The following is a 10,100-nucleotide window of genomic DNA, read 5'->3' on the forward strand; positions in this document are numbered from 1 at the left end:
CCTGCCAGCCCCGCCGGGCACGGCCGCAGCCGCCGCTCTCGCCCTCCGCTGCCTCCCGCAGCCGTCTGCACTCCCACACGCACACCCAGCTCCCGGGCACACGGGGCCGTGGCATGGGGGTGTAGGGACGCGGCAGAGCGCAGGGCTCCGTGGCTGTCGCTGCAGGGCTGGGGTGTGTGGGGCAGTGTGGCTGTGACTCGCACATGGCGCTGAGGGACACGGGGAGTGACACGCGCTGGGTTTTGGGTCGCTGTGAGGCACGCAGAGACCTGAGTAACACACAGAGTTACAGTGTGAGACAGACAGACAGACACCGGGCCTGTGACCCCGCAGGACACAGCTCTGAGGCACCTGGGACTGTCTCTGTGGGACACACGCAAGGGACAACCAGCACATGTGGAGTAGTGCGCACACACACTTGGCATCCCGTGGCATGAAGCTGTCACCAGCACAAGGACAGACACACAGGCCACTCCGACACACACGAGGCTGTGGCCATGAGGCATGGCTACACGTGCTGGCCCGAGGAGCACGGCCGGCCGTGTGCTGACAGACACATGCACACACCTGAAGTGTACGCGGGTGTTGTCACCGATGAGGCACACACCGCGCTGACGGGCACGTGCCCTGCCCTGGTGGCCCGTGACACCCGAGAGCCTTGTGGTGGGACACACATGCACATCCATGCATATACTTGCACGCTGACCTGAGAAAGGACGGGGCCTTCAGCGTGAGGCAAGCGAATAAGCTCAGCGTGAGGCACGCCGGGCCATGTCCCAGGGACAGATTGGTGCACACACTTCCCTGGTGTGGCACGCCAACACCAGGGGCTTGATGTCTGTGTTAATGCACTAACCTCTAGTGTGTGGGACCATGCCCCTGCAAAAACAACCTGGAAAGAGGCAGATCACAGGCCAGGCTAAGACACATGTACCTGTGTTAGCAGGAGGCATGTGTATGAATGTACATGCCTGCATGCACACATCCACGAGCACTCAAGTGGCAAAAATTCAGCATTTTCAGGTGTCCCCTCCTGGCATAGTTCCTTATTTTTCACTGTGGCTCAGAAGCGATACTATGATATGTATGAGATCATGCAAATATGTTGTATTTGCAGTGGTCAAAATGCAGAAAAATGCTCATACATTCTGTTACCAGTGTAAGGATGAGAAGAAACTACTGGAACACTCGAACTCCTGAGAAATAAAAATATGACTGTGTATAGTCCATTTCAAATGCTCATCTGTGTGCACTGTGTATCTGCACAGACATACAAATATACATGCTTGTGAGAGTTTATGTATGTGCATGCACAGAAATGGAGAGAACATATTCCAGACTCCAGCACCTCGTCAGCATTCATGGTGGCAAGCAGAGCAGACATTTGCTCTACTTCATTTCTGGCATCTGCAGTATTTCCTCTGGGAAAAGGAGGGAGGGAAGATTTAACACTCTGTGTTCTCCAGCTGAGTATTTGGCATTGATCAGTGGAGGTGATAAATATGGAAGAGAAGACTGGAAGCGAGCTCCTGATGTTTGGGTCTAGTTTTCCCTACTACTGATGTCAACTAAATGATACAACACCCCGCTGTTCCTATTGAATAACTGTTCCAGAGCTGTTCTAGTTAGAAACGTCTGCTGATTTCTAGCCTTCTGGCCAATTTATATCCATATGTTCTGTGCTAACATTGTCATTTAGTTTAAATACTTCCTCTCACTTTCCCACATATGTATTTATAGAAGGAATTACATCCAGTCTCAGGCTTTGTTTTGCTAGGCTGAAAAAAGTAAGGTTTTTCACTCATCTCTCAATTCCCTTTTCTCATCTGCCTGCCGTGCACCTGTTCTGAACTCAGTTCGTGTTTCTTGAGCATGGGTGGCTAGAATTGTAGACCGTGATCCACGTGAAGTTCCCTATTCTGCACAGGAACTAATGTCTTCTCCTCTCAGCTGGAAATATCTCACCTAAGACATTCCCGGACTTGTCAAGTTTCACAGACATGTTGAAAGTCAGCTCCTCTCCCACACTTCTCCACACATTGAAATGCTGCTACCTCTTTCTGCCATTTGCACTTCACATGCAAGATACAGCTACTTGGCATTTTGCATATATATTCACATTCAGATGCCACGTGCAGTCTAACGTGGCCTGAAATACAAGCCTCCAGCTTGGGTTTCAGAATTTTGCACTGTAAAAATTTAACCTTTACTTTTGTCTTGACCATTCTTTCAGTTGTAAGGATGGAAGATTACTGCAAAGTCCTTTAAGGTACTCGATCCCTTTGGTCCCATATGTACCAGATGTCTGGCCACAACTCAAGCATAGGCTTTACTCCAGACTCTTTGGGCTTCTCACTTTAGTACCAGCCAGTTTAGAGCTGCCCAGCATCCCAGACCAGCTGAGCTCAAACTTGTTCCTTCTGGAACAGCCAGCACTGGCTCTGTTTCTCATTACAGCCATGCACTGGCAGCTCATGAACCTAACTGAGAAGCTTCTGCACTGGTCTGCTGTCTCCTCAACCATTTGCAGGCAGCCTGTTCCTGCTGCACAGCTGAAGTTCTTGTTAGTGGCTTAAACTTCTCTTTACTTAATACCTTATTTCCCTTTGTAATTGTACTCACCCCGTGTTCAGTACCACACTGAGTATCTTAATGAAATACATACCTACCTACATTTGTTCTGTCTCAATAGTAGGGAAAGGAAGCCTGTGCCAGTGATCTCTTTCTGCTTTTGCTCATCCCTTTTGTGCTTTATCCCAGTTTCATTCACCTCCAGGCTTTTTATTTTCTTTCAAAGTTTTCTCTAAAGCTTTCCTTACTGTTCCATCAAATCTTCCAAGTTTTTTGCTGCCTAATAGCAAAATCATGTTATTCATTAAATAATAAAGAGAGTCATCTCATTGCGGAATAATTATTTGTCAGGCATTACATTTATGGATTTTTTATGGGTTGTAAACAGCAAAAATCATCAGCAGTGTCACTTAGTTGTCACAGCTCAACATATCTTGGATATAAAAATACTCTTTGCTGCAAGAAATATATATTGCTGGTGCTGTTCCTCTGCAGGAGAACCTGTACAGAGCTACACTCCAAAGACAGATAGGATCCCAGAGCTATATATTGTAACGATTTTTGATTAATGATTAGCATTGCCATTGTGGCATGGCTTTTTTCCTGTCTTTATCATACCTTCCATCTGTTGGCGTAGAAACTCACGTATTTTTCCAGAGTAGATGTACTGCTGTTCTTTTGGTTGGCTAGTTGGTTATGCTCAGTTTCGTTTGTTCGTTTGTTTTTAAACAAAAATAATCCTGGGATGAATATTTATATATATGTAAATTGTCTTGCTTAAGGACATGTGAGGACAAGATGACAGTGTTTTCAGCTATTTTTTTTCTTTCCTTTCCTTTCCTTTTTTTTTTTTTTTTTTTTTTTTTCTTTTTTTTCTTTTTGCCTCTCAGCCAGTGACTGGTTTGGAGGAAATTTCTACACATTTTTGTGCAAAGAAAGGTGCAGCTTCTCAGCTCCTCATAGCCAAAAAGTACTTTAAAATGTTCTGTGTTTTTCTTTTATATTGTTACAGATTTAGGAAATTTGAAGAATTTTTGATATTCTCTTCAGCATTTCTGTAATCATATTCACTGTATTTCTGAGATGTTCAGAAACTCCAGCTGCATTTTCTTTCCAGTGCTAGCAATATTAAACCTTCCATTTCTTGTGAAAATAATATTGAAAACTTTACAAACTAATCTACCAGGAGAAAAAAATATCTTTATAAAAGTTCAGAACATTAACTTTGCATAGAAGTATGAAGCAGCTGATGACTTGAAGTGATTTATTTTTCTTCTCATACCAATTTAAAAACAAACAGAAATCCACTGAAATCAATGGGTTTAAATGCATTTTTGTGTTTGACATGAGAAAAAAATCTAATCTTCAAGGTGGGTTTTGCTCAGTTCAAAGCAAATGTTTGGCTTTCAGATTGAGAAATGTGTGAGATTAACAGGGAGGCCATGCAGAGTGACATGGGACTTGTAAAGGCTGCAGGTATGTGGTTTCCCTGTTCCCTGGTGCTGGGTCCTGACAAAGAATCAGTAGCAGGATCTCAGGGGAGCTGCCTGTACCTCGGAGTTCATCCATTAGAACCAATCCACCTAACAATGCTTAATTTTAGCAGTTTCACAGAGAAATGTTCAAAGATCTGCCTACTTAGATTAAATACACAACACTTTTAACTTCAGGTCAACAAATACGAGCTATATATGCCCAAATGACTAAAACAATGCACTTTAGATTTACTGCAGAATAAATTAATCAAAATTAAACTGTCTCTTTTCAGACCTACATTTTCACCAAACATTTGTTTGCTCACTGCCCTGATACAAAAACTATAGTGGTGCAGAAGCACTTGAAGAACTGTACTCCGGGAGCAGTAAAGAATTTATTTGGACAAAGTGGAGATCAAATTGTGAAGATTCTGCTTGTGGTTCAAAATTTCTTCTGTCTTCTCACGAAAGACTTGGAGCATGCAACAGAAAGTGTACTTGCTGAATCTGCAGATGGCACAAAGTCAGAAACAAGAAGAATCACACGGCAGTCCATGATGTTTCTCTGAATAGGAGTCAAAATGTTATGTGGCCACAAAAAAAAGGCAAACACCACATTGAACTGGAAGCACAACCTGTAAAACGAAGGTGTCCTTAGACCTGCTGAACCATCCAGCTAAGATCCAGCTGCACCGTGGAGAAGATGAGACCTGGCTGAAGAAAATCCAGCAGACAGCCACAAGTGCATGAACCCAGGACTGGAAAACAGGCCCAAGGGTGATAATATGAAAGGGACAGGGTTGTTTAGTCTAGAAAAAAAAAGGCCAGAGGTCTTGTGATAACAGCCACCAAGTATGTAAAAAGCTGCTGCAAATGAAAATGGAGTGGTAACATGTTGACTCTGGTTGTGGTGGCCATGAAAAAATAAAAAATGTTTGTATCTTTTGTTATACTGACTCATCTGATAAACATGTACAAACTTTACAGCATATGTAGCATTATTAAGCTTGAAACAGGAGCAGTAAGGCCAGCCTTGCTGCAGTCCTTCTACTAAAGATATCCCCAATTTAGCACAGCAACACTTTACCTAGACTGTGGAGTTCCTGTATCCTTGGGCACTTTAAGAATAGGTCTGGCAAAAGTGATTCAGCATGAATTCCTTTGAATTAGACCAACTTTAGTAACCCAGTAAGTCCCAATGCTGTAAGTCTTTTCTGAAGACTTTTGCCCAAACACTCAAAAAGTGTGTATCCACCTGTTTAGATGCCCAGATCTAATACTTAGGTAGCATGTTTAAAATCTGCCTAGCTGTCACCTAATGCTATAGTCACTGACATGTCTGTGGGTTGCACATGCAGTTTATCCCGTTCATTTTGTAGTGTCAGACCGTGAGGAGTCTCACGTTGGGTGTTCTGCTTTGCTGCGTGGTCCTCCCTCAATAAACTGCGTATGTATAAGCTAAATGCCCCACAGAACTGTATTTGGGACATGACCACGTGCTGGCTGAGGAGTTAGGAGTCTCAGCTGTGATGTGACAGACACTTGCTCAAATCTGTGCTTTTCCCCTGGCTAGAGATGTGAACAGGGATTTTAGTCTCTGACTTCCACAGATAAGTCCTCTCATAGCATCTTTCTCTGCCCAACAAATACTCAAGCTGATATCAAATTTTGAGGCTTCTTCACATTATTTCAGCTGAGTAACAAATATGCACAGAAATAAGATCGTATAAAGTCTGTGTAAAGATTTGAAAACACATTTTAATGGAATAAGCTCAGTTTGAGTCACCTCTTCAGCCAATATAATGCGTTAGAGATTCTGCAGGGAATGTACAAAAGAGATAAAAGGAATAATGCACTATGGTTATGCTCCTTTGTGCTTGTGAGAGCATGGCCTGAAGTCTGCCAGGCTCCCAGTAAAAGAACTTTCTCTAACTGATTGTACTCCAGGACATGGGGTCAGGCTTTTTGGTTTTAATCTTTGCAGTTTTGTAGAATTCAGTTTGAATTCATGTGAAATATTGTCGGATGTAATTGAGATGCTTTTACTTATTTATTCATCTGCAGAATCTGTACAGAAGATCTGTAGGAGATTAAGAGCCAGATAGTCTGTCCTTGCAGCTGTACCTGAAAATAAATCCCCTTAAATCAAAACCAGAAAAACAACACACAAACATATTCAGAATTGACACAGGAGAAGCAGTTACTCAGGATCTTATTTGCCAGTATGTGATTTAAAAACACAACTAGTAAGCCTCAAAGATTCAAGCACATTTGTTTATCTCTGTTTTACCAAAATGAACATATCCACAAATGAAATGCATACTGAAGTGCAAATACATACCACAGTACAATGCAGTTCTGAGTAAATTCTGCACTGAAAGTTGTACTTGTCTTTAAAACACAATTTTAAAGCCATTAAGGCATGCTTTAAAACAGCAAATCCAAGCAATACAACAGAAACCTTTCAGCAACAGAACATTTTTCTTATTTCTCTTGTTCTTAAAGACTTATTGTTTTTATTATTGCAAGACCAATTAATGCTGATGATATTTGATCATATATCAGTTTGTTACTTACAGACAAATGATTAAGTCCAGTGTACATACAGACAATAAGAGGTTTTCCAGATAAAAGCTCTTGTATTGGACCCTGAATATATCAACTTAAGAAATTGGGCTGGGGGCTTGCTTTTGCAGTTGATTTCTATGTGTAAAGATGATAGCTATGTTATAAAACTCCAGTATTGTTCATCAAAATTTACTTGTTCTTCATCTTTTAATAGCACTTCCCTTTCTGCTGCAGTTACAGTATTACAGATATGTACATGAATTCTCACCAGATATTTAGCATAACTTTCTCTGCGTGGTTTTACATTTTGCTCCTAAGGAGGTTTGTTATGGTCATTAACTGCATCCCCAACTTTGCATTAGAAGCAGCTCATTTTTTTCCCTTTGTAAATAAAAACCCCAAATAATTTATGGTCTGTTGAAATAATTTAGAGTATTGGTCTTTGCATGTAACTAATACAATTCTCTTGAAGCATGGAAATGCCCAGTGACAGAGGCTGCTACAACAAAACCTGAAGAAAGTAAAGCAGTAGAGTTGTTTAATTCAGTATGGGTGAAAAATAATAATAGTACATATGTATGGAAAAATACACTGTGCAAATACATATGTAAACACATTCAGAGGACTTCAAAAAAGCCTAGATAACCAAATCCCTAGAATCAGCAGGATTATGTCAACAATTTTATTATTTTTTGAAATGCTACCTTAAGTTTCATTTACAGGAAAGCTGTTTTTAATACATGCAGTCACGTAGTTCTGAGATCTGTCCTCTCAATCATGAATTTTGGTAACAATTTCTGACTCAGATTGGTTTGTGGCAGTTTTCAGCAGCTGCAAACCTTTGCTTGTAAACTATTAATAATACCTCAGCGATGTGTGCTTCTGCTTTCACATCTTCTATTTGGACTGGGGGGAGCGACATTAATGCCTGCACCGAGACCTTGCTGCTGTGTGCTGTCTGGGGCAGGGCTGTCAACTGCAGAGAAATGATCCTCAGACAACTGGATAAACCAGATACTGACACTAACAGAGCGTGTGACTGGTGTTAAGGTCAGAGATTTGGAGACTGTAGGATTGAGACCTTAAAGATTTATGCACAGATTACCCCTCTGTGCTGCATATCACTGACTTCAAGGGAGATACCAGTGAAGTGAAAGGTGTATGTGATTCTTTGTGGACCCAGGCCTTTTGTTTCACCGAATTTACTCTCTCTTCATTCCCTCCTTCAGAAAGCGGTTACTTCATGTGCTAAATATATGATCCAAAATAAATAAATAACATCAAACCTTATACAGAGGATGAAGAATCTGAAGATGAGCTCCAGACCCCTGCCATGTCATACCCTATATTCTCTACAGTTTGTGTCACCCTATCAAGAGGGAAATAAAACCAGCTTATAAAAATGTCTGATTTTCATTGTCACCAGTGATAGGCACAGCTTTCTAAAATAAATACTGAAAAATAAATCAGAGTCTAACGTCTCTTTTTCATGTTTAAGTTTATATCCCAATAAATAAATCTACCTTCCTCACAAGACACCCAAAATTACATCAGTTCCATCTAAACTGTGTGGTGAAGGTATGTACTCTGGTCTGGTGCTTTTGCTCTTCACAGGGCAGAAGCACGCCTTTAATCCTTACAGCTGCTGAATGTTGCTTTATAGTTCTGTTTTACCATATACTAAGTTACTTCTCTGTATTTACAGCAAAAAAAGGTTTATTGTTTGAATCCATAGCTTTACATCAAGTATGCAAAGTAGGTAAAACATATTTGCTGTACAGCTTGTCAAGACAACATGGAAAACATTGCTTTGGTGATTTTTCAATATATTTATGTATCTTAAAATACATTTCTAAAGATGAGTAATTTTGAAAAAAGGAGCTAAAAGAAGGCCATTTATTTAGATGAGAAATACAATGAAAAACAGAGTTTTCCAAGGGGTGAGCATCCAAGGTAATATTTACATGATCCCAACTCAGATTTACTAATGCCATTTTTGCAGTAGTACTCTGAAGAATCAAGAATCACAACTGAATGTTGTCAGCAGAAATCTTCAAGAAAACTGACTGTCAGGTATTTGCCAAAATATAGTTTTAAAATATACATACGCTAATATTAATACCAGGAATGCTTCACACCCAGCTCAGATCTGCACTGCAAATATTTTGCTGCAGTTAAGTCAATCTCTTTTTTAAGCAAATCACAGATGCTAATTAAAGCGCACATGTAACCATTTTAAGGAATCAGAACTCTAATCAGAAAACTGCAGAGGCCGTGGTAACAATAACAATAAAGCTGACAGAGCTTGCTTACCACAGTGACACTGTACAGCTTGAAGTTCAAGAATGTGCAACCTCTCTATAGTCCCTAAAAGCCTTCAAACAACTGTTCAGAGCAATACCTGGCTATTACTCACCTCTAAGCAAAATGGTAGTAACTTCCTCATTGGGAGTGATAATTTTTCTAACATCCCTATTGTGATTTCTTCTGACCATGCACATATACTTGAAAATTGAAGTCTTACTATACTATCTGCTTGACAAGGACACCAACCATAGCTAAATCCCACTTATTCTATTAGATCATCCATAGCTAAACAGATCATTTGCCTCTAGTTAACTTGAGTGGCTGATAAAACCATAGTTATTTTTTGTTAAATATACTGCTCTCATCCTCTCTTTTTAGCCTCTTCATGTCCTCTCCTTTAAGGTGTTTCTTCCTTTTCTCAGACTTTGCAGCTTGCTCCTTCCTTTGTTGATTTTCCTGTATTCAGACAAAATGACAAACAGTAAATTAAATAAGACTTACTAAAGGAAAAAACAAACCAAACAAAAAATATGCTAAGTATGCTAAATATGCCCTATAAACACTTAAAATGACATTGCTCAGCTGCTGGGGTTTGAGAGTAAACAGTACAACAAAGCTTCCTGGTCAATCCCTTCCTCATCTGATGATGCTACTAGCAAATGAGTTCATTGCTTTAACTGATTTTTTCATTGATTCAACTGTGGACTGAAAGAGGATTCTTAATGTATCCCTTTGTCTACAAAACACATTTATTTAACTTAATTAGCATTCTAGGTATTTATCCTGTAGCAACCTTGATTTTATATTATTGCATTCAGGGATTTCTACCAAAAATGTCAGGAACCTTTCAACTCTGTTAAACAATACTTCACAGTTTCTTTCCAGGCACCTATTGAATTTGCCAGATGTATTTTTACACGAGTGTTCGGCAGCAGACACGTCCAAGCTGCATAAATCCTAGTCCTGTTAACATTCACGCAGACAGATAAGACTCTAGTTTCCTTAGAGGTTTTGGTACAGGGGTGATACGATTAGTGCAGGAAAAGAATCTGAATGATTACTTCTAGTAGAGGAAGACTTTAACTCAGTGGAGGAGTGGTTCTGGGTTTTGGTAGGTAACACAGTCGTAGAAGAGAGTAGCTCTGAACTGCTATGCTAGCTGCAGCAAAACATCAAGAT

The sequence above is a fragment of the Aythya fuligula genome, chromosome 5 (assembly GCF_009819795.1).
Source record: "Aythya fuligula isolate bAytFul2 chromosome 5, bAytFul2.pri, whole genome shotgun sequence".
In the NCBI taxonomy this organism is placed as follows: domain Eukaryota; kingdom Metazoa; phylum Chordata; class Aves; order Anseriformes; family Anatidae; genus Aythya; species Aythya fuligula.